The sequence below is a fragment of the Phycodurus eques genome, chromosome 23 (genome assembly GCF_024500275.1).
Source record: "Phycodurus eques isolate BA_2022a chromosome 23, UOR_Pequ_1.1, whole genome shotgun sequence".
Taxonomy (NCBI): Eukaryota; Metazoa; Chordata; class Actinopteri; order Syngnathiformes; family Syngnathidae; genus Phycodurus; species Phycodurus eques.
This window is the reverse complement of record NC_084547.1, coordinates 6,307,710-6,333,082: the sequence shown is the minus strand read 5'-3', so window position 1 is coordinate 6,333,082 and position 25,373 is coordinate 6,307,710. Positions and strand designations below refer to the sequence as shown.

General features: G+C 45.0%; 1 protein-coding gene across 18 annotated transcripts in view; it reads left to right on the top strand.

The window, feature by feature from the left end:
• Nucleotides 1-25,373, top strand: part of LOC133397963 (neurexin-2-like) — a 249,840-nt gene that overhangs the window by 183,446 nt on the left and 41,021 nt on the right. The gene's annotated exons all lie outside the window — the stretch shown is intronic.

Below are 25,373 nucleotides of genomic sequence, written 5' to 3'. Positions count from 1 at the left end.
AAAGCAGTGTGTGTTGAAGCCAGTGGTTATGGTGTTCATATTGCTTTACATTTAAGGTCAGATTTTGGAAAATTGGGTGGCTTTGGCTTTGCGTGCCATCTCCAAAATTGAGGATGCTTCGCCCTTACATCCTGTCTCGTTACCTACTCCTCCTTTCATTTTGCTTCCTCGCTCTCTGCCCAATGCTGCATTAAGGAGGCTTTATCTTGGTTCTCCGCTTCCCTCATTAGAGCCGAGTGCAATCGCAGCACTTGTGTTGCGTTTTCTCCACCTCTCGTCCTACTCGAGCCCGGCCCAGACTGATTGGATTGCATTGTTACGGCTATGAAAAAAAGAGGACTTTACATTTTTTTTTGGGGGGGGGTGGTTGTGTGATTTGTTTCTGTGCTGCTGTTAATTGAAACGTGAGCTGGCTGGAGATGAAATAGGCGGCGGAATAATTCATAACATTTCAAGTAGGTCCAACACGATGAAAAATAATGATGGTGTCTCAGCAGAATACAGAGAGATTCCCTCTTTCCGGCACACTTTTCTGACTATGTATTTTTATGCTGGAGAGTCAGCAAGGCCTCATTTTAATGATGACCTCCCTCACTATATTTGACACAGAAGCAAACAGAAGAACAACTTGAAGATGCTCCACTAATACGCGGATGGGTTACTTAACATCCATTTCGTCAGCTAAGTGGTTCCCAGTTAGAGCACGTTGATGACAAGGAACGATTTCCCAATGTGATCATTTCGGCTGGTTGTCTGCCGTTTCCAATGAGTTTCTCGGGTAAAGTCAGGCATCCTTCGAGTGGCGATTGACCTTTTACCTCACTTGTTTCGTCGCAGCGGTGGGCTGCGCCCTCGGATAGCCTGAAGTCAGAATTATACAGCACTTGGCCCAGATGTTTGTACTGCACAAACAAACGCAGGCCCAGAGTGATGCATCCGTGTCAAGTGTTTTCCCGCAGGAAACACATTTGCCTTTTTTTTTTTTCTTTTCCTTTTTTAAACAGGGAAAATATTATTATTATTATATGTGACATTCAAGCTCCAGGCGGTAAAAATGGAAGACTGTGTGGGCTCGTAGACCGCTATGCTAGCTTCTCGGGGTGGTTTCTAGCTCCGGAACAAAATACCGATCGGTGATTCAAGCCAGCCGTGGCCTCCTCTCTCGCTCTCCGACAACAATAATGGATTCTCCGTGCAATGCGTCTTTTGTCTGATGCGCACTAATGTCCGGGATGTTTTTTGTGCACAACCTCGGAGGCAGACGGACAGGAACGCAAAACTGAGGTTGATGGAAGGAGAAGGAAGGTTCAGGAATGCGCTGCAAAAATCCATGGACCTCATGTACACTCTCGCTTCTTTTCTGCATTGAATAATAAATAAGGACGTGTGGAAAACGCTTGGCACAATTGACGAGATGTGTCCACGAATGGACCGATCGATGGCTTGCCACAAAACTACCCGCGGTTATTCAAGGACACATTTGAAAGTATGTATTCCTTCACATCGCACTTACTTTTGGACAATTTTGAAGAGTCGGGGTCTTATTTTGCTGTCACAGAACCTTTGATGTTGTAATCACGATTTTGGCACCAACGTTCGGCTAAAATGTTTGTCACGTCCAAAAGACGAATGGCAGCGACATCTGAAATGTGACAGGTCAAGAAATTGTCACAACACTTGCTCTGTGCAGGCTGCAACATTTACACCTGTACAACCGAATCAGACATGATACTGTTTTGGGTAAGTCTTTTTCTGATAGAATAAGTAAGAAAGCAAGCTTGTCCTTATGATTTGTATTTTTATTACAAGAAAGAAATCTTTGCAAAAACAAGAAAAGATACGTCGTCACGAGTTGTCACCCCTAAGTGAAGCGCAAGCAAAAAATTACCTTGGTCATACAGAAGTGAGAGAGACAGAAAAACAAGGAAATACACGCCTCAACATTCTCACACAAAGAGCTCCGTCCGGCTGCACTCCAACTTATCTTTATGGGGACGGGCACCCGCAGAAGCCGAGCAAGGGAGAGAAATCCAGGGAGTCGAAACAATCCTACGCACATTTGTCAGGGAGATGGCAGAGAAACAGACACAAAGAAGGGAATTCATAGCTGATGACGGAGAGGAAATTGCCGCTGTTGTAATATATTCACGCTCAAATCTATCCATCGCGAGAATTACAAATGACTTTGGTACTACTTTCAAATTGGCTACCGTTAGACAGGTGCAAGTGTACGCAAAATATTGACCGGTGACGAAAAAGTTGCATTTTAGTTAACAATTTGAATATTTAGTCCAAATGTTAATGGGCAAGGAGTCAGGTGACAAAGGTTTCCCCCAATTTAAAACTAATGAATGTAGACAATTGACTTTCCTTGTTTAAAAAACGTCAAGTTAATCCATGAAATGGAGCAATAGTAGCCGGCTGACATCGTCAACGTCTCCAACGAGGCACACATGCATAGATTACAGTAGCTGGGCACCGTTGCGTCGCACGGGGGCCATTCACTTCCCGAGCTCTGCTCAACGCACTTACAGTAGCGCACCGCTTGCATCGTCATGAGATTCGCGGGGCCGGCGAGGAAGCGCATCAAGTGGAATGAAAAAAATGTGATGCAAAGACGGGAGGTGATTACTGTGAGGGAGATGGAAGCAAAGGCACCACGGAGACAAGAAAAGGACAAAATACAAATGACTGCCAATGTGAATGCATTGCAAGGACCCCCGTTGACTGCCACTAACTAGAGAACCCATTGAAAATAGGTTAACCTCAATAACCTCTCAATAATTCATACATGGCTCTTTATGATACCAAATTGAAATAGGCAATAGGTGGATAACTCCTATTTGTGAAGTCCCTGTGAAGTGAACATTGATATTCGACACACCACAGAGAAGAATGTTGTTAACAACCTTGCCAAAGTTGAATCATTCCAAAAAAATAATAATAATCGGCAAGTATATTAACATGAGGCTTCAAAATCGTGAACAGTCAAGCCGTTGTCTCGACGTTTGAATGCTGAGGGTGGGTCCGCTGAATGAGCTGAAACCATGCCCCGCTCAACTGTCAACTTTCCATCAAAGATCTGTACTACGACCTGAAAACTGAATGCTACATTATCCAGCACCATTCGATCACTTTGAGCTGCGAAAATATATCCGCTTACGCCTCCGGTGCCTGGAATATAGCCCACCAGGTTGTCGCTGGGCTTTTCCACGCTGCGACAACGAGGCACGCTAAATTGGCCACACCGGCCTGAAACCCTGATCCACACTCAGGGTTTCAAACACACCCAAAATCCCCCCTCCTCGCTCTTCTGTCTTTCGCTGCATGACATGTGCGCACTCATGGCCAACAACGGGGCGCTCTAAAGCCACATTTTACCACGCCTGAAAAGTCAGGAAAACAGAAATGGTGGAAAACAGTTGAACACCCAAAACTGAGTACTACATAGTGCTCAGACTTTACACATTTTCAGCAATTATCTTCAAACTGGTATTATGTATATAGAACCAAATCTCTGAATTCACTTTTTAAGTAACGTGGATGACAAAAATGTTCTGTGCGGGAAATGTACAACCAATTGTCTGACACTGCAATAAAAAAATATATATAAAAAAATAAACCGTATATTTCTTAAAATCAGATGCCGTAAATGCAACGGAACCGTTTGCATTGAAAAGCAACTTACAACGCCATAATGGGCCTTTGCTACAATAATGCCTGTTCATTGGACTGTAATGTGGTAGCACATGACTTATTGCGCTTGTTTCATCGCTCCACATATCTCAAAACACTTTAATGAAGTACTTTATCAAGGAAATAGTAAATGTTGCTTCATTGAGTGAATATGGATGTTTGTGGTTGTATGACCCGACAGTATCGTCCTTATTTATCTCCAAAGGGACAAGTACAGATGCATTTCAGTTTAAGCATGCTGTAAGGAATTCCAAGCGAGTCCGGGGAGTTGCCCAGGCGGCCTTGCAAGGAAAAAGTGGTCATGGAATTCCCTCTTCCCGGTTCTTTTAATGTTTGGTCAGTGATCTTGTTTCCGAATAAGAATCCTGACACACGGACCCTGTCTTTTGGTTATTTAATACAACAAAATCGCAAATACCAGTTTACAATGCTTTGGTCGAGTGTGAGACAGCGTGCTGGACGGGGATTCGGAAGCCGAGTGAGCATCCTTTTCAGATAACAGTTCCCATTTCCTCAGCGGCTCCTTATCAAACCGGTCCTTGCCTGTTCTTAGCCTGAATGTGATCAGTATGTCTGTGGTGCGTGTGTGTTCATAAAATAGTGAGGTCAGTTTTAACAAACAAAAACTAGTGTACGTGTCCTGTCACCAGCAGCATACAGTAGAAATATATAACTTACAGTGTCCTATAATGTCCCGCAGGACACACCTTTTAAAGCTTCCGTCTTTGGCAGTTTTCTGGGGTCAAAAGAAAGAGCAAGAAGTTCAGCGGTGACCTCATGTCCTCGCACAAACCCTATCGGGCGCCAGACATGCCCGCCGGGCCTCCGCGGGGGCAGCCGGAGCGCAAAGAGAAATGTTGGCCGTCCGAACGAGATGGCAAGTTCTCACGGGCCGGGAACCGCACGGGGTACTCGGTGTGGCGGGCTTGTTGACGAGAAGGAATGATGCAGAGAGCAAGTGCTGCATGCGAAAGCTAATGGCCTATGCAGCACCCGGTGGTGAGTGAAATCAAGCTCTAAATTCATCCCCTCCCTTGGCTGCATTTAACACTGCTGACTTTCCACCTGGCTTCCCCCATTATTCAGCCTCTTCGGCAACTCCAGTCTACGTCTTGTCCTGAAGCAAGACTGTAAATTACCTTTTAACAATAGCTTATGCGCAAACCTGCAAAATGGTTTGGAAATGGTGTGCAATCGGGCTGCCAGCTGTGACACTTTATTTTTTGCCCTTCAATTAATAATTCTGCAAACAACAAGAAAGTGGCTCTAAATGAAGATAACCTCCTTGCAGAGGTACTTATGAATGCAGGTTATTCTGCAGGATAAAAATGGCCGAATGGGAAAGCAAAATAATGGCAGACAGTGTTTAACCTTGGCATATTGGTGGTGTGGACCATTGTGTATGAAGTGCACGTGTCCTTGTGTCAAGCTGTTGTGTGCGTACTGCCTCTGTATGACGTAAAGTATTTACTGTGGAAATAAAATGTCAACACAGCCCTGTTCAACTTTTTGAGGCTTTTCCTATCTTTTTTTGTTTTTTAAAATCTTTCACAAATGTTTCGCGCTCACACCGCCTGGCATTGGGAACAAAACCTTCAGGCTTCTGCCAAAAAGAAAAGATGTCAGGAAAAGCCTACTAGAATAGCTGAAATGTGTTTGGGGCACTTTATGTGGTGGCAGCTGTGTGGTGACTCCCATTTAACATGAGTTTAAATGGGATTGGTTGATTCCGAACACAGCCACATCTGTTATAAGACACTTGTGCAACCACATTATCGCTGTTGTTTGTTCCCCCCCTCATTGAGTTGTACAGGTTATACAATTTTGAAATGATTTATCTTGAGCTCTCTTTTTACATCCACTGTATGTAGGACACGAATACCATTCATAGCTCTTTACATCTCTGCATATGCTAACCCAAGGCAATGTGTTTCCGATGAGCACGGTGACGACGATGCATTCGCCTGCAGGCACGTTGAATTACAACCTTAAAGCGCTCCACGTTTCATTCTCACCGATTGTCGCGACGTACTCTCGCCCTAAATTGCGTTCTTCTTCATGGCCTTTGTAGTGCTAAGCTTCACCCAGATCCATCACATTTAAGAAGGATGAGGAGCACTCTCCCCTGTGACTTCATGCGTGTTCTTCCTGTAGGCTGCGCTATTTGGACTCATTGAGCACAGCGGGCCTTTTGATAAACAAGCTGCTCCAGCTTATAGAATCGCCTCCATTGCATCGCGAATGAAACAATAGTTTCGGCTGTGCTTAGAAGTGACATTGTGGATGGAAAGCGAGATGCACTTTGATGACGGCGAGGCAAGTTCTACTTGCACATTTGGGAGGATATCTGTGGAGTTTTAGCATATATAATATAGTTCCCGTTGCCGTGGCAACCCTGTACCATCATTCTATTCATTACCTGCAACGTATTCATTGCCTGAGCTTCTGGAAGCCACTAAATATGTATTTCATTATCGTGCTTTAAAAGTTGATCTATGAAAACGTGGTAAAAATCATCTTTTCCCATTGAAATGAACGGAAATGACAATCTTTTCCAGCCTTCTCAAAAAAAACAAAAAACAAAAGAAAAATCCTAGTGTGTATTTTGATGAGGAAAAATAGCACTCCATAATATTGTACTTTATATGAAATATAATTAATTGCAGCCCGATGGCAGGCACAAGGCCGGGGTAACAACGTCCGCCACCACTGTGGGTCGAAGACGAAGGAGCGGTGGAAAGCGGGTACTTAGACAGAAAGAGGAGAGCACAGACCCTAGAACTGAATGTTGAAGGTTGGGACTATGACAAGAGATGGTTGACATGATGATTAGGAGACAGGTCGATAGGAGAGCAGATGGAAAGGCAGTTAGGCTAGAAGTTTAGGGGCAGGGTTACAATTATTGGACCATGGTGTAGATGGGAAGAGAAATGGCGAAGGGGTTATTCGAAAGGATGAGTTAGCTAAGAATGTCTTGGAGATAAAAAGATTGTCAGATCGAGTGTCGAAATTGTATGGTGTGATTAGCGGCTATGCCCCACAGGTAGGATGTGACCTAGAGGTGAAAGAGAAATTCTGGAAGGAGCTGGACGAAGTAGTTCTGAGCGTCCCAGACGGAGAAAGAGTCGTGATTGGACATGTTGGTGAAGGAAACGGGGTGATGAAGAAGTGATGGGTAAGTTTGGCGTCCAGGAAAGGAACTTGGAAGCACAGATGGTGGTCATCTTTTCAAAAAGGATGGAAATGGCTGAAGTGAACACTTTCTTCCAGAAGAGGCAGGAACATAGGGTGACCTACAAGAGCGGAGGTAGAAGTACACAGGTGGATTACATCTGGTGCAGACAATGTCATCCGAAGGAGGTTGCTAACACTAATTAGCATTCGCTTTAATCCAACACAACACTATTAGTGCTGTACTGATAATATGAGAGAGGTGTTGGGAGGTCTTAATGAAGTTTTCCGAATGCCAGTTCAGTTCTGGGCAGGACCCATCCCATTGCAAAATGACTGAGTGGTCCAGTCTTCTGGAAGCTCCTCCCGTCCACCGAAAGCCTGTCTCACCTCTTCTCATTGAGCTCGTGGACTGATAGGCTCAGCCGTGTCGGTCTTCTTTTTTTTTTTTTTGGAAGAATCGCTCACTATTTGCCAAACAGCTGCTTATTGCAATGTGTGTTGAGTCGAGTTTGCTGCCACCACACATCGCTTGTCTTGCAACGCAGAGCAAAAAATCTGCCGGACCACAGCTTGTACCCTGAAAAACGTGTAAGTCGGGTCACTTGTATCTCAAGGCATCACTTCCATTGTCTCTAGTTCTCTCTTTTATAGTCGTAATAGTGTACGTTTCTAAAAGCGCCTTGTTTTGCACTGTTGCGTTAGGATGCAGTACTCAGCAAAGCTGAGCTTGAAGTGGCCATCATCAAGTAGATTGTTGGTTACCGGCGCCCGAGTGCCACTTGACACATTATTCAGTGTCTCCACTCGAGCTGGCCCGTAGCAAAGTGGAAAATAAGAGTATAAGACTGTAATGGGAAAAAAAGAGAATATAACCTGTGGCTAAAGGAGTTTTTCTTCGAAACCGACTTGAGTGGATGGATAAAGCTTTCAGTGCAGCACCGAAGGCTGTCGTTCACGTTTGATGGAAGCTGACATTCTGCTCGTTCAGCCCCTCCCCCCAATCATCTCCCACTTTCCATTTGTTGGACTTTCGCTTGGGTTCGAATCACAGTGTTTACCGTCTGTCGGTGTCAGGCTGACAGGTTTTCGAGAGGATACCCCAGATCACCTCCCGAAAACCGTTTCTTCGGCTGGTCCCGGACAACATGATTGGCATCGTGTTGTCATAATCTTGTGGGTCTTTTGATTAAAAAGCATCCGAGGTGGTGTCTTGTGTTCTGGCTTCAATGATGCGCTTCTGAGAAATATGCATCTAATTGTTTTGTTTGGAAACAAACTGGGACAAAATTCTAAGCAAAAAAAAAAATGTTGAAAACCAAAGCTTATGAAAATATAAAATGAAACACGGTGCTTTGTATTTACTTGCAATTATAGTTCATGTAATAACAAAAGAATGTCCGACCGTCCGATAAATGAAAAAATTGACACACTGCAGAGAATCGTTTTTAACAACTTGCCAAATTTGAAAGACAGAAATATTATCAAGTACTGAATATGAAATGATGACCCCCCCCCTCTCTCTCTCTCTCTTTCCACATTGTGACAACGAGGCACTCTAAAGTGCCCACACCATTGTGAAGTCCCTGTTCACACGCTCTACACAATTAAGTATAATTGTCAGTCTTTGCACGTTTTCAGCAAATCTGTTCAAACATATTGGAGAAAGAAATCGCTGAATTTACTTTACAGCATCTTTCAATGAAGAAATATCACCTGATTTAGATGAACTACCTCGGGGTTTGCACACATATCCTATGCAAACATAGGATCATCGAGAATCGCATAAAGTTCATAGTTCATTAAGGAAGGAATATAAGAGAAGATTAAGAAGAGTTGGATTGCCTGAAATAAGTCTGGACGAGCATCTAAAGAGTTTTCCCCTCCATCGTGATGTTTTGGGTCAGGCATGCTGCTTGCGGTGACTTTAACATGCACCAAAGTTAATGTGGGTGCCAGAGGGTGCCTGTTAGTAAAATTCGGAAGCGGAATGCGCAGCAATGACCCGCTCTGTTTAAAGATGGAAATGAATTCAGTCCTAAGCAATTGCGCTTGAGTGACAGGCCAAGCCAAGTGCCTTGATTTCCCCGCAGCACCATCGCTCCGGCTTTAAGTCAACCTCATACATAAGAAAAACCACCAATTAGGAGTTAGTCAGGCATGCCCACCGCTGCCTGGATTATGATTCCATAATTCAGTGCGCCAGAGGTCATTGTGTGCTGACTCCCTCTTCCCGGGTGGGGTGGGCGCAGTTGCCGGCTCGCTAACGGGAGGTGAAGGCTCGCTAACAGCTGCCAGCTCCTCACATAATTGCCTGTCAATGGCCGTAATTGGGCACATAAGCCGCTGCGTGTATTGTCACTCCGCGTGCATTCGGACGGCTGTCATTTCGTCCAAGGACCACGCCCCACCACCCCGATACAAAGTCCGTGTTCAACTGCTCTATTATTACTGTCTCACCAGTAGGTAGGAAAGCCAAATTGACCGTGAGTGGAAAAACACAAAGTTTGTTAACACAGAAAACTCTCCCCCGCTGTTTTTTTTTTTTTTTTTTTTTTTTTTTTTATCAATCTTATTACTGATTTTTTTCCCCCCCCCCCCATGTGTGTAGTGGCCTGACCCCTGGTCAATTCAGCGACTGATTGAGGTCATTTAAGTGGACGCAAAAGCGCTGCCTCCGACTCCAACTGTGACTTAGTCAATCCACGAGCCACCAGATGAATTATTCACTTGACTGCCCCCCAAGCCTGAGAGTGCATACAAAATTAAAAGTGGAATTGTGTATGCTGAAATGACACAATCCATACTAGTCTGAAACCACGGGTCGGGATGTTTTAGTAAAGGAGAGACGCGTGCAAAATGCACTTAGCAGACATTTTTAATTGACAGTACCGAGAAGCTAAAGAGTGCTTCTGAGGGGATGTGCTGCAACAACACAGCACACCACGATCGAGTAGAACAGTTCAGTTGTCTGTGTTTTGTTAACACCGGAGACAAGCCTCGCACTTCCCTTTTCGTGCCCGCTTCTGGGAGGCTCCCCGAAGCCTCGGTGCTGGGAAAACACAATGCATGGCCTCAGATTGTAAGGCGAATATGCTTGCACTTGCCCAAAACGAAGGCCCGAGTACCAAATACGCAGCGCGCCACTGAGTGCTCGTGTATGCTATTAGACGACTAATCAATGGGGCTCTCAGTTAGTTGGCAAAAAAGAACAATAAGCTCGCAGCCTCGTGTATTAGCAAACCATTAACTGTAACGGCATCATGTCGATGTGTGCTGGAGAGTTTAAAGGTCACGAGAGGGAGAGATTGTATTGCAATCCAAACAGAAATTTATGAATGAAAAGCCTCCGAGGACGGAGGGGAAACCTTTTCCGGGCCCGTTGACGAACCAGCTCTCTCGGCGTGCAGTACTACAACACACAAAGTGCGAATTGTGAAACATTGGACCGACAAGAGCACCCGGGCTAGCATTGATTTGAGCGAACGGCGCACAGATGCTTTCAGTCGGCAGCTTGCGTCGACAGCATTAACTTATTAATGACTGATACAATTGAAGCTATAAATAATCATGAATCGATTATTGATAGCTGGAGTGGAAACGGCTCGCTGCTCTGAAAATGATAAAAGGATTTTGTGAGTTCTGCCTCGAGGGGAGTCAACAACAGGCAAATAAGGTTTGTATCGGAATTGGCAGCTCGCAAACAAACGTGACCATAGCATTATTCCATTTATCATTTTGGTTGGAAAATGCATGAAACTAATCGCTGCATTGTGTTCATAATGCAGAAAATGGCAAAGCTGCCACAAAGATGCATGCGGTTGTCTCGATGATGTTTAAATGAGCAGCGAGTAGCCGCTAGCTAATCGAATGTGACATTTCGAAAATCTGATCCCCTCTGATGTTGTTATCTGGAGGCTGGCTCCTGTAATTATCATAATCTTAGATCAGTTTGAGATTTCACCATTTTTCTAAACTCTTCCTCAGCGGAAGGGTTTCAAGGAAAGAATGGACCGAATAGTGAATACAGTGTGCTGTCACTCTGTTATTTTTTTTTTTTAACACTCGCTGCAGACATGAAGACGATGAAGCACTGCGAGAAGGGGAATGAAAGGCAAACGGGACTTTGGTATCGCAAATGTCATCAAAGACGCGTCATTGGACATGACGCCAGCTGCATTTACCGGTAGTCGCCGTCAGGGACAAAATAGGAAGTAGTTGCAAAAGGCGTGCTCCGCTTTTATGGGATTGGCAAATTGGGATTGAGGCCAAAATTAGGCATGTGCTCGTACTCGGATTTCTCGAAGAGCTCAAAAGCCTTTACCAGCCTGTCATAGACTGTAATATTCTGTCCTCTCTGAGCGAGCAGTTTGCCAGATAGCGAACAGTGCTTTGTTTCTTGACACTCCCAGGTGAAGTTTACCATAAAACTAACACTAAATAAAGAGAATGACACATGCTATAGCTAAACAAACACACAGAGTCGGAAGACTCGAACACACATTTTGCAGCAACATGTACAGAATGATGAATAAAGCAAAAACTACTCCCAGGTATATATTCTTTCTACTCTGTGAAATAAAAAAGTTCTGGAAAAGTTTGATTAAAATAAACCCCATTTTCATTGAAAGACATAAGACATGGCATTATCAAGTGTCGGTACTCAGAATCGGCGCCTACTCCAATTGAAGTACTTCTACTCGGTTTGACAAAAGTGGTTTCGGTGTTCGCCCTGCAGTGAGAGAGGACCCGCGTCGTCCGGAAACTTCTGCAGTTTTCCTACGTTACGTTTCTTCTGGATCACAGCAAGAATCATTTGGAACGATGGATCCCGTGTTTGCGCATCATTTTATAGTTAGGCAGCTGTCGCAATAAACACTCCCCAAAAACATCTAATATGAAGCGGTAATTGGAAAAAGCAACTTCATTAGTGAGTGACGGCAGCAGGTGATAAGACGGGGGAATACTGCACAGCAACTGATGCTCGAAACTCATTATCCGCCACGCACGCCTTAATTATTGGATGCCCACGGAGCTTTAAGCAGCTCCCCTTTTGGAAGAGATCTTGGCGGCGCCTTTGCTTTCTGCTTTGGGGAGCTGCGGAGGAACGCGACGGGATGGGAAGCGGACGGCTGCGCGGGGGCATCGGTGCTGCGCTTTTGCCTTCGATGTAAAGCAGATGCGGCTCTCCGTGTTTGCTTTCATTGTGCGCTCGCCTCGCGCTCGTTTGATATTTTAACATCACTACTGACATTGCTAGCCAACTTTCTTTGCCCCCCGTCTTCCGCTCACAGCTTATTATCGCTGTGCCTAAATACAATATTTCAGCCTGGATGCTGCTTTTTTTTTTTTTTTCCTCTCTTGCACACAAGTGAATTCAAGAGACGAATTAAGGAGGAAGAGGCCACTTGAATCTCACAGAGCGAGAAAAAGCTAATTGGAATGCAAAGAGTGACGGGAGACATCGCGAGGAAGCGGGCGGGTGCAAGAGGCTGCGCTCAAGTCGGGCGATCTAACGGCAGCGAGAGAGAGCAGATCACAGTGATTGAGAGAAGAGGTGAGATAATCTGTGATTATGTGTGCTTGCGTGGAGATCAGAGCGAGGAAAGCAGCAGAGAACACGCCAGCGCAAAGCACTGTGCATGGAAAAGCGCCTGCGGTGCAGCAGCAGCTAAACTTAAACGTGGAGGTCTGCGCCCTCTTATGAGCTCCAAAACAATATCAACAGTACTCGAATGAATCATTTACATGCCTAACGTGGTCATAATATGACACACCTCCCTAACAGTGCCCACCAGTCCGTCCTGGTCCCTCGGCCGTGACGTGGCTAAACACAATTAATTGTGTTGTTATCCCTCAGTGGCAGCTCAATTAACAGGCTGGGCCAGCTCATCGTATTTAACGGGGGGGGGGGGGGGAACTGCGTGTACCTGCACGTGATCGCAACGTACTGGGATTTGCCCGCATTTTTAATGAGCATCACCGTCGACGGCTGCAGCGTGGAGCTGACCGTGGTGCTGAAGCCACGACACACCAAGCTATCGGATTTGATCGCGCCAACTACAGTGGGGCCTTGAGATACGTGTTGAATTGGTTCTGGAACGCACTTGTTATCGCCGAGCAAAACTACGAGCGCAATAATAAACACTGTGTGCGTGTTTTCAAGAATCAGGTGGAGAGTTTAGTGTCAATCAGTCATCTATTTTCCCTGAAAGATATGAAATGATATTTTGAAATGTATAAATTATAAAATGATTTCGGAAATGATATTTTGCAAAGTACAAGCTAAGCAAGTGTGAAACGCAAGCAAGACTACTGTAACTTTAGCCCTGCTTTCATAATTTGCACTCGTCAGAGGTCCTGATACACACCTGGAAGCTGGGCAGTGACTAAATTATTATATGTGCATTTGCTGTTCTCATTTATCATTATAATTGCATTTCTAGTGCCTCTGAGAGAGCAGCACCGTGCACCATTTTCTAGTGCCCCGTAGCCATGGCTTTATGGTTATGATTATGTCTATGGACTACAAACACTATTACTCCCCAGCGAGGCTCCACCTGACATTTAGGCGAGCACGTGACGGAGGGTGTGAGCAGGGCAAGAAATGCAAAATGTCAATTGTGTGCGGATAGTAGTCCGGCTAAAGTGACACTATTCCACCCCTCTTGCTAGCATTATCTCATAAATTTGAAGCGGTCGACTTTTTCGAGCACAGCGCGGTCACGTTTGATGTGGGAATCCTGACGCCGGCCTCTAATAAACAGAAACGATGCAGTGTCGTATTTTGTGGTGTAAAAATGGGAGGCAATCAGCAGTAAACCCCCACCCTTCTTTTAACTCCCTTTTTCCACGTCCTCCGTGGCTGACCTAGAAAATGAGAAGCGGGAACAAAGGAGGCAAAAAGGTCATTCTTGCAGCAAACGAACGTTTCCTTTTTTATTGCTCACGTGGACGACCGCATTTGGACAACAGCAAGTCAACTGAGTCTCCGATGACCGCCGCTGTTCGAAAACATTCTAAATGTCATGCGAACGACTGACAAAGGGGATGTAGTTCCACCGTCGTTCGCACTTTTTGCAGTATTAGAAGATGAAGGAAGCGCCCCAGCACCGGCAAACTAGGTCATCACAATGTGAGGGAAGCCTGAGTGTTACAGATGGACTGGATTCTTGCTCGTCTCTGAAACGCAAAGGTAATATATTTTGACATAAATAAAGAATGGTGAACGGTGACCTCCAATGAACGTGCATTACTTTTTGGATTCAGTCAATTCAATTGTCACGGGCTGTGATGTCGACGTGATCACATTTCAAGCACGCGCTGCATGTTTAGTTTATTCGTTTATGTCAGCGATCGCAGAGGTGCTTTGTGCTAATATTATGTTTTGGAATTTGGTTCATTTCTATCTGCAGCCCCTATTGCACGTACGAAAGAAAATTGGGAAAATAGTAGAAATTTGAAAGATTAGGAACGGCAAATCACAAAGTACCTTACTCAAACAGTATATGCAAATATACCCAAATTAATTACATTGTTCATGCCCATATACTAACATACAGTGCATTCGTCACATACTATATGCATATTTCCCCACATGTTTTGCATTACTCATTTACATCTCGTGCAATGAAAAATGCAGTGAAAAAGAAGTCAATTGTTAGAGGCTTGTTTTCGAAAGACAATTTTTTGTTTGTTTCTTTGGAGAAGGTTTTGAGTGTTCAATTCAGTGGGGAGCTTGTTACATTCGTTATTTTTACGGCTCGGTATGAGCATGCGGATTGCCTGAAGGCGCTTTTAGCGAATGGGATGCTACACTGCGATGTAGAGGTGGTCAGGTGGACAAGGTGCATTATCGTGTCATTTTAAACACCAGACTTACACCTGCGAACATAATCGTAGTTTCAAAGCTTAGCATCTAATTATATGACAATGGCGATAGTGCCGTGTCGTCTCCACCAAGAGCTCGTCTGTCTCGTAACTCTACAGCTTGGAAATCCTGATAATGCGACGCTGACTTGTTCGAAGGTGAATAGCATTTCTGCCGTTGTCACGGCAACCCAGCATCACCTGCTTCAGTCGTTTAACATTTCCGCGGACTCCTCTGGTGTCGGGTTAGCCTCGGTCCTAACTTTGCTAGCCACGCTTACCGCATGCCACTCTTTTGAAGCCTGCGTCGTCTCGTATGATTGACTTTATGTCAAGGACGCCGGCTACGATGTGCTCGAAAGAGAGCGAGGCCACGGCTGAGTACGACAAACGAGTGCCGCGCGCATCACCGCTGGGATGTTTGTACGTTCTGATGAGGCGTGCGGGAACTAGCGTCCCTTTCTCTTCTGCTTTCCTCGTGCTCTCCCTTGATTAGAACCGCAAGTTGCGGGTTAAAGATGGGCAGATGAGTGTCGCAGGGGAAGGTCTATTGCTGCAGGTTTCGGTGGCGCTCCCACCGCTATCTCTCCAGCGTTAACCACACTGACCTCAAATCTGCACTAAGCCCCGAGCCTCACTCTGCGCAATCCGCTTACCCTCCAATAGCCTTCAAATTAGCACTCTGCTTTTTCACTCTTTGCCGGTGGCGAGTGGAGGAGGAAGATGTAATGCGACCGGCACTTTTTTTTTTTTTTAATAAACTGTCCGAAAGGGTTGTCCTCATGTGAAACTTTTGATAGGACTATTGTAGCTGAGTGAGCCATTGACCAGACAACGATGAATCACTTTTTTTTTTTTTTTTTTTTTAAATGACTTTATTAGCACCTCCAAATCCTTTCATGTGCACTTAAGCAGACTGCATCTTGCTAAGATTTGGGGATCTTTATTTTCGGGTGCAAAAAAGTGCTCATTTGCATTTAATTTTTTTTTTTTTAGACAAGTCATCAAAGTGCTCAAAGCAGATGTATTTGCAACTGAAATGTTTGATGATTAGCACTCAAGTCAAACGAGGGGCAGGGCCAGGAAACGGCTGTCCAGTGCCACGCCCGGCTGGGCATAAAACCGTCAGGCGGTAAATGATTTATGGATGCGGCGAGAGCGAGGGACGCCGCACTGAATGCATATCGCAAATGGTTTTGCATAACATGAGAACATTGTACAAATCAGGGAGCAAGATGGCAAACATTTCAAATTAAAAGGGGCGTCAGGGTGCAAATTCAATTGTGTGGCATCTTTTCAGGATAAGCCACGCAGGCACAGTCATTTGTCACACATCTACAGTAGGGCTGTCTCTTTTCGCCCTCGTCTTCGCTTTTGAACTTGGAGTTGGGGCACAAAATGGCCGCATGTAGACAATCATCCAGCAGGAGACTTTCATTTGCATCCCCTTCCCCCCCCAATTTGTCAAGATGGTGCTTGTTGTGGCTGCACTGTTAGATTGTAACGGTGATCGGTGGATTACTATGCAAAATAACAGTTGCCTTTTGAGGTTGTGTTAATCAAAAAGTGAGCGCTATTGTCTCCAGTACAACTTCTGTATTGGCTACTGAATGCCGTGGGCCTCCAAGTGCGTTGTTTACATCTCAAACTACAAACCGAGGCGAGAATCAGCAGCAGGAAGCTGCAGGGACATTTCGAAATGTTATCATGTTAGGCCATAGTTGCTGGTTAAATTAACCACGCCAGGAACGACTAATGAGATTAAGGAGATGTTTTCCACGTTTGGCTCGTTGTAAACCGTTGTTTTTCCACTGCGCCTCCAGATTGGACCCGCGTGCACTGTGTGTCACTTTTTTTTTGGCGGGGGTAGGAATGGCGACCTTAAATGGAGGGGAGTGGAATTCCTTCCTTCCTTGCTTGCTTATAACACCGCAACTAGCGATGCTATTCATTAGCCCTTCCATTATGTGTTAACATTAAGCTAGCGGGGACATTCCTAAGGCAAAGTTGTTTTGTCGTTTTCAATATGCAAGGTGTACTTCTCTTTATTTGAGGTTTCGTTCTTATATTCGGCATTAAACAGCTTGAAGCCTCTTTTCGATGACTTGCATGACTCTCTTCCAAACTTTTGCTTACCACGTTTGCTGCCAACATCGCTTCGCTCGTATCTCAAGTCACCTTAAAAAAGCTCTTCCATTTTCTCTTCATCCACTGCTTGTTTCCTCGATTTTCCTCTCACTGTCCGCTTCTAGCGCACATGAGAGAATTGGTGATGTTTCCTCAAACAAATGTCAAAGTAAATATCACATTAATTTTATGTACACCAGTCAGTGTTGACAGCGCTTTGCAATATTTCGCCACTGTTAACATTTCTAACTTTTTATCAGATATTTGGGGGGGGGGGGGATAACATGAGGACAATCTCTTAATGTTAGATAACTCATTCCACGGGACCGGACTGGGCCTCCACCTCGTTGCCGAGTCTCTTTGAAAGCTCCATCTCTCCTGCTCTGTCCTCTTGATTCCTGGACAGATCCCCTCATTTACGCCATCTCCTCCCAGCATGCGCCTCTGCTTTTGCTGCGGAGATTGTTTGAAAGCACGCCGAGTGAACCTCATTAGAGCCTCCTCGCAGAGCACAGCCTCCGTCGACGTCAGCCAAGTTCAGGGGGAAGAGGAACCCAGTGAGGTGATACACAACGAAAAGGAGGACGCGAAGAAAAGTGGCGTCTGGCAATTCTCCTGCTCACGATCCATCCGGTCAGGAACAGCCGTGAGAAGAAAGAAGGCGCAAAATGTCAGCCCATGGCTTCGCCCGCTCCCGACATGCCGGCATCCTGCCTGCTGGCGTCGCACTCGTCCCCTCCGTGCGCAAAACGGAATGAGGACAGTCTTTTGTTTGGCCTTTTTCGTCCCTCTTTCAGCCCTGCGTGCAGCAGGTCTGCTTATGTCCACAATGATCAATTCCTCGAAGCAGCAGTGTGTCACTGCACGGCGTGGCTTCCTGGAACTTTTCTCAATCAACAAAACGTCCCACTCAATTGCTTCATGCATTAGATACTTTTTAAACTTTTTTTTTTTTTTTTAAACTGCTCGTTTAGCCAGGCTTTTCCCGCTTGCATGCATCTTGTTGGAGCTCATGCCCGGTACAGGAGTTCCCAATGAGCGCAGTGGAGGGGAGAGAAGGGATTAGCAGGTCTTTCCCTTCATCTTCATCGCCTCACGCGAGACGTAAATGCTTCTTGACATCTGTGAAACTTCTAAATCTGTTGACTGTAATGATGGGGAGGAAAAAGAGGGCAGAGGAAGCACTACAGCGCTCAATCTTATTAGTTTGGGTTTTGTTTGCAGAGTGTTGAAGACAATGCGAGCAAACTTTTTTGTAGCAACAACCAGAAAATCATTTCTTGTCTCCCTTCTTGATAGCCCCGAATAACCTCTGTTCTGAGATATGTGATGCACTTTGATTGATTTATTTCTTTATCTCCGAGCGTATCTTTCAGCCAAGCTCAGCTCCCGTAACCTGTCTTGTCGTCGTCGGAGCACACGTTTCGCTTCTTTGTACTTGAAGGAGTCTTCAGATTATGTCATCACACCAGAGTCGTACGACGCACGCTTCTTTAGCGCCGGTCCAATCCTTTCCCCGTGCAGAACAGAGCTGTCATGACATTTAAGAAGTGTCAAATCTACATTTCTTAAAAGGAGGAATATTGGGGGAATGACTCTGTCCCGCCATTCTGCCAATTGGGCTCATGTCACCGTAAATGTCGTTGAATGACATCCTTAAAAGTCAAGTTTCTTCTCCTATTCACTCTTTTCAAGGCACTCCTCCTTATCGCCAGCCGTTTTAGCCCATTTGGACTGATCTTTGAAGACCCACCGATATTTGTGCTCTGAGACGATATTATCACTGAACACTGAAACGGAGAGCAGACTCTCTTTCACCAGCAAAAAAGTTTCTTTCGTAACCAACAGTAGAACATGGGTTGGTTTCATAACCAAAAAGCAGAGAAAACGAGCAGTGTCTGACGCTAATAGTTTTGACTTATGTGCCACCTTAAACTATACAACAAAACAAGAGTGAGAAAGGATTTCAAAATCGGAATTTGTTTACAGATCTGCTCTTTTCTCGCGATCGCGACACACAATCTCTACTATCTACCACGACAGTCTGTTTCGAAAATACATATGCATACTCTGTTTGAGTGCGAGGTGCCTAAACAGTGCCGACTTCTATTGCGTCGGCACGCGCATCCCTCTTCGTCGACTTGAAAAGCCGAGATTCAGCCCCTCATCTTGTCAAACGCCGTGCCGATCTCAAATCCAAAGCGATGCAACGCCGCCATCTACAGGGATCTGATACTTATTACAGTGGTTTACATCCCTGAATTTCACAGACACGCTGCACGAGACCCTCTTGCACTCCTACCCATTGAAAAAGGTACTTTATAAATATAAACACCCGCAGCAGCGAATGAGCGAAATGACGACAGATGTCGCCTCGGAATAACCACCACCAGCGTGTTTGTTCACGGTCTTCTCATTTGAGCGCACATATCACGCATGTGTGGATTCTTCTTTTCCGTTCGTTGAAACCCCACAGAACGCTCAGCACCTGTCGCATAAGAGAAGGTTCATGTCATGGCCGCAGAGAAAAAGGCAGACCGGAGGGGACGCAGCGTAGGTTACAGGCGGCGAGAGGAAGTGAGGCAAGAAGGTCAGCGAAACGGTGACCTTTGGCTCAAAACGCCACCCAGCAAATCACCCTCTCTGTCCTCGTGTTTGGGGCTTTGTCTTCTCACATCATTGGTTCTGCTTGATGTGGTTTTCAATGAAGAGCTCCTAGTAGAGAAACTCATTTTTATTTGGAATCAGGCTTCTCGCTTGCCCCCTTTGTAAGATGTCGGCACAGTGGCAGGCCACCCAGACGGCCATCCACGAGTCATTTGGGGTCAGCACAATGAGTGAGGAGCGAGAAAAGGAGTACAATAAACTGGATTTCATTTTAGAGAACGGAGGCACAAACACAGTTTGGTTTCGCTTCTTAGCACCCACGTGCGTGTAAAGAGCGTGCGTGGCTACAGTATATTTCAAAGCAAGTAGGTTTACAAACGCTTTGGCCCTAGATCCACATTCAACTTGTTGATAGCGCCTTTTCCTGAGAATAACGTTCTTCGTGCAATTTCCCATGGCCAATTTTCTTGACCCCAAGTGTATATGTATATATATATATATATATATATATATAAAGTAAATCTCAAGACTTTTAAGACAGTCGGCAAGGCAAAGAACGGAATAAAAGGAAGCTGCACGACTGTTGTTTTTACTTCGGACTCTCGGTCTTTTTGCTTAATGGCTACAAGTCCATCATACCTGAGGAAATGGATCTATTATGTTGGATGTTCCACCGGTGCAACATTAATCCCACATTGCAACCGGATTGATCTGACACTGCACACACACTGCATCCGCCATGTGATGTATTCACTTTGCGCATCCACTCGACATATCCGCCTTTCATCTCCCCACTTGATCCGCCTCCACGTTTTGATCCCGTGGAAGAGCACAGAGCCGGGGAACAACAACAAAATGCACACTCCCAGGAAGAGGCTTCCCATTGATTCCCACCATCCCATTTGACAACACGCTTTGCATTTTCTACTCCGTTTTCCATCCGTTCATCTGTGCAGGAAGCTCTAATTCTGCCAAACACTCTGAGGCACAATCTGTTCATCTCATCAAAGCAGAACAGATTTAGAGTAAAATGCGTTGCTCTAACCTGCGCTCTCAGGGGCTTCATTTCTGACTCGCCAAAGTACAGGCCTTGGACAAAGTAATTGTACAAGATGTTGTCTTATGCGCTCTTAATTTGATCCACTTGTGCCAAAGGTCCATTACAGCGGCGGGAAGTTTGCCCTTTTAAATGTTTCCTTTAGTTTAGTCGAGTTTAGAGCATTCGGCCATTTGTAGGATGGCGGGATGGGTCAACACAGCAACGTGGAACCGTAAGACTTCATGAAAAATCAAACCATGACGTCCCGATAGCTGAAATAGTCGTGCAAAAGTTGCCAGTCTCAGCCGTCTGATTGGCATGTTATTAATTGGAGGTGTGCGCGCGCGCGTCACTCGCTTGTAATTGCACTTAACTTGCAATAGCAGAGCCTCCTGGTAGCATGTTGACTATCATACAAGGTCATTCACTGGCTTCCAACACACACACACACACACACACACACACGAGATCTGGGATTTTGCATGCATGTTGAAAGATAACGCAAATGAGTGCACATTCTGCACTTCTGGTGTTAATGCTGCAGTCATCTATGCTATGTAATATAATGCAATCCAATGTAACCTGAAGAGCTTGCCTGCCTTCATGTTTATTATTGCAGTTTCTAATATTTTGCTGGCACGTAACCGTAGAAAAAACGCATGTTGTGTTTATATTTATATTTAGCCCCTCAATGTTAAGACAAGAAAAATGCATTTGTGATGAAAATAACGATTGTCATGATTTTGAGATCATCATAACTATTACAGGTATCTATGAATTTCATTTCCCTGGATCTGTGATCGAAATCTTAATCCAGCCTCCTCCGGCACAGCGGGTACCATTGATTGGTCTGGTCGTTGGCGCCAGAGCTAATTGAACTTGGGCAAATATTTGGACTGTTTTTCGAGAGTGTCGTGGCGGGTCTAAAATCTCCATCATTATTCCAGCAAAAGGGCAGCATGGTTAGACTCAAGATCAGACAGATCTATACTTGCTTTATTTGCAAGGCGAAGCAGCACAAATTCACTTTTTCATTTCGGTCATTGTGAAAGAAAGGCAGATTTTTGGTCTTAAACACCATGGCGATATGAGATGCGGTTTTTAAACATTTTTTTTTTTTACTATTTTTCATTTAATGCTGCCTTGAGATACTAGATTAATTCATTCTGTGACCACGCTTGTAACACAAATCACTCATATCTCAATTCATCTTTCTTCACTAAGATGAATTGAAATGTCATTAATTCGTTCCAGCCTCTCACAAATCCAACACAAAATGTAATTTTTGGGAGAAAATTAGCACTCTGTAATATTGTATTTTGCAAAAACACTTAGTAAAGACATAAATAAATAGAATTAAAAAGAATTCAACAGTACGGCTCCTTGCAGAAGCTAAAGAATATGTGATATTGATTGTCTAAATGTCTGCACCATTTGTGTTCAAATGTCAGTTATTTAAAGGGTTATATGTGTCAGCCTTAGCATGAAGCTCGCAGTCTAAAAACTAAACTATGTGGTTGTTATGAACAGACAACTAGCAATTCTCGTTTCATGTTTAGTATGACTCTAAACCTTAACTGGGAGTGACTAAACATCTTGAAACCTCTTTTTTGAAGAACTGTTCACTATTTGTTGCTCATTGCGAAGTGAGTTGACTTCGCTGCCACCATACAGCCTTTGCACCTCAAGTTTGTGCACGCAAGTCAAAGCAAAAACGTCGGCTCACTCGTATCTCGAGGCGTCGCCGTAGCTTCCTTCCGTCTCCATTCACCGTTGTTATCATGCCTCTTCCCTAAATAGCTTTTTTTGCATGCTTCTGATGATTGGCCGAAAAGGCCTTCGGGTGAGCGGGTACAGTGCCATGCTTTGCTTCGGCATGGACCCTCGTGTTGCGAATGTGTGACCTTCTTGCCCAAATAAGCAAAACACCCTTCATCCTCAACATAGAATTATGGTTGATTGCTACTCGATTACAGTGCAGAAATCCTTACTTTGATCCGTTGGAGGTGTTGCAAATGATTGTTCTTGCTTTGTTTGACAAGCAGCCAGCGTGTATAGATATTCTGTTCTGAAATAATTTAGCGGCTCCACCTTGGGCACTTTGTATTTCCTCTCTCCTTTGTCTTGGCCGTCAGGCGGATGTTGTCAGAAGCAGAACAGCAGGTGTTTTGCTGGGAGAGAACAGTGGCACATGGATGCCCCCCGTCGGACGCTACTCGTCGGGGACGCCACGTTTCATTGAGAAGCGAACACGCACGCATATGATTGTAACGTAGCGGGGGGGAGCAAAAATCATCTGACCAAAGCAGGTGGTTGGGCACAGGGAGGCGATGGGTTTCCAATTCCTGTTTCCCTTGTAGCAAAGTGATGGCGCTGAAGATTAAGTCGCGCGCACACGCACGAAACAGTGACGCTGACAGGCACGGAACATATGGCAGATGCCGCGCGTGCGGGGTGTTAATTGACAAAATTGACTTCGCTGTCGGTGCTCAGCACGTGCGTGTGACGTGCACAAGGCCTACTTTCAACTCACTGGCTCATTAGTGTGCTCACTTGCTAGAAACTGGGCAAAACGTAGCAGTTTGTCCGACAAAGAAAAATGCAAAATAGAGCTTCATGCACTGATTGTTACACGTATCGAAATGGAGCCTCTCGTGAGGCATTCAAAATAATTAGGATATTACATTAGTAACTAGAGAATTTAATTTGTGATGAAATTGTGTGTGAATGCTGAAACTGTCCTGAAATGCTATGTAATTAATTGAATATTTTCAATGTAGAATGTCATACTTGAAGTAGGAATGATTTGAATCAGTCAAGAAATGTGCAAGAAGGCATTCATCTGTCAAATTTCTCTTGACTCTGGAATTCTTGTGGGGATTTAGGAGTTTGGGAAACTGTTTCAGACAGGACCTGGATGAGCTGAACAGTATGATATGCAATCTCTCTCTTGATTTGTGAATTTTACTGTAAAGATGGGAGAGGTTGGCTGTGAAAAAATGTCTGAATATCCTGAATTCTGTGAATATTTGGAAGGTTGTTGTGTGAATAATGAAGTATGACGGCATCAAATGTTGTCAAAGATACCTTTTTTTTTTTTTTTTTTTTTTTTTTAAATAGAATGGTGGAAAATGGGAATCTTGCGAATGTGAAAAATACAAGCCCGAATGACTGCAATTTTGTGAATATTATTTCAATCGGTTGAGAATTGCAAAAGGACGAAAAAGTGGGCGGAATAGAAAAATGTATTTGCTCTTGAGCATTTTCACACTAACAATGGCACTTTTCAAGGCCACCGTCAGTTGATTTGTTTTTTGGGACCCATTCGTGTCCTCCTTTTCCTCTTCTGTCTGCAGTGTTCAATGTTGTGCTTCTACGCCATCGTTAAGGCAAGAGGGGCAACTTCATTCCCACCCGTCACCCTGGCGTTCGCCTCCCGTGCCATCACGTTACCTCTAGTGCGCTGTTTCCGCACCTTGTCGCCACTCATCATCCTCTCCTGCATGACTGCCCTTCTCTGGCACACCTCCTCCTCCCCGCTGTCATGCTGCGATAATTAGTCAGCACTGAAATAATGCAGCCGCTAGAGAACAACAACAGGCTGAGCCGCGCCGGGATGAAGGAGGACGACAACGAGGAGGAGGAAGAGGAGCATTCCAGAGAGCGAGAGGAGAATGTGTCAGCGTGTTTCAAATTGTTATCAAACGAACGTTGGATCATGAAAGTGTCAGGTAGCTGCATATGTTCCGTCGTTTGATGGCCTACTGGCCCTGCGCCTTCTTTGTGCTCTGATTGCAGCCCACCTAGAAGACAACAAGGATGTATGCGTGTGCTTTATGTGCTTATGTTCTTGACATCCCCAACAATTTCAATGGCATTCATTGGAGCGTAGACGTCCACTGAGGCACAACAATCCTTATTTGCATCGGCAGCAGTTGAAGTGGTCAACTCTGTCTTGATTTTGCAAAGGAAATGTGTGGATTATCAGGGTCGGTTCTATGTCAAGCCTTCGTTGTCGTGGCCCGAGGAAATGCGCAAACGCAAGCATGCGGTTCACGCCTGCACCTCCTGCCGTAGCGACAACATTTCAGCAGCGGCGCTTTTCAGACACTTTAAAATCTGTGTACCGAGAGCAAACGGCTCTGAAAGGCTCAGGACTCTGAATGCTGAGGCGGAGCTCCTTTCACGATGAAATCTAAGAAAACGTGCCGTTGACGTCAACACAGCACAAAATGTCTGCTCACCCCTGCTTGAACGAAGCTCAACTACAACAAACAATTCAAAGAACGGTTTGTCTGCAGAAAGAAATTGTACCGCAATCGCCTGCAGTCCTGGTTCACCATTCACAAATTCACCTATTCCTGTCTTTTGTGCTCTTTCGGAAATACCCTAAGCCTTCCAAGCCCTGCCTAAATAGAAAAGTGTCAAGGGATACATCTGGACTGAGAGACAAGCTCACTCCAATGTTCTTCAGGTCTCGCAGTCTCCTGGTGTTTCCCGCCCTACCGGCTTTCTTCTTCCCCTGCGGGTTGTAGTCTGAGGTCTTTCTGATGTTGTTGGAGTCCTTCCAAAGGGTGTGCCCTATCCCATCCTACTGTCGCTGTTAGTCTGCATCCGTCTTCTGTTGCATGGCGGTGTGGTTTCCGAGGTCGTCGGCCAAAGCCAAGTCCTGGAGCTAGGTAAACAAAGTCCACTGGTTTCCTGTCTGTTGACTTTCAGTCGTTCTTCTTGTGATCCAAACAATGGCCGAAAGGGAAATCCAAGGAGAAAGCAGACATCCCAGCCTTTTTTGTGGGGACAAAGGTGTCGGGACAGCTTGCCCTTGCACATCATGCAGCCGTTGAAATCCCGATACATGCTCTTT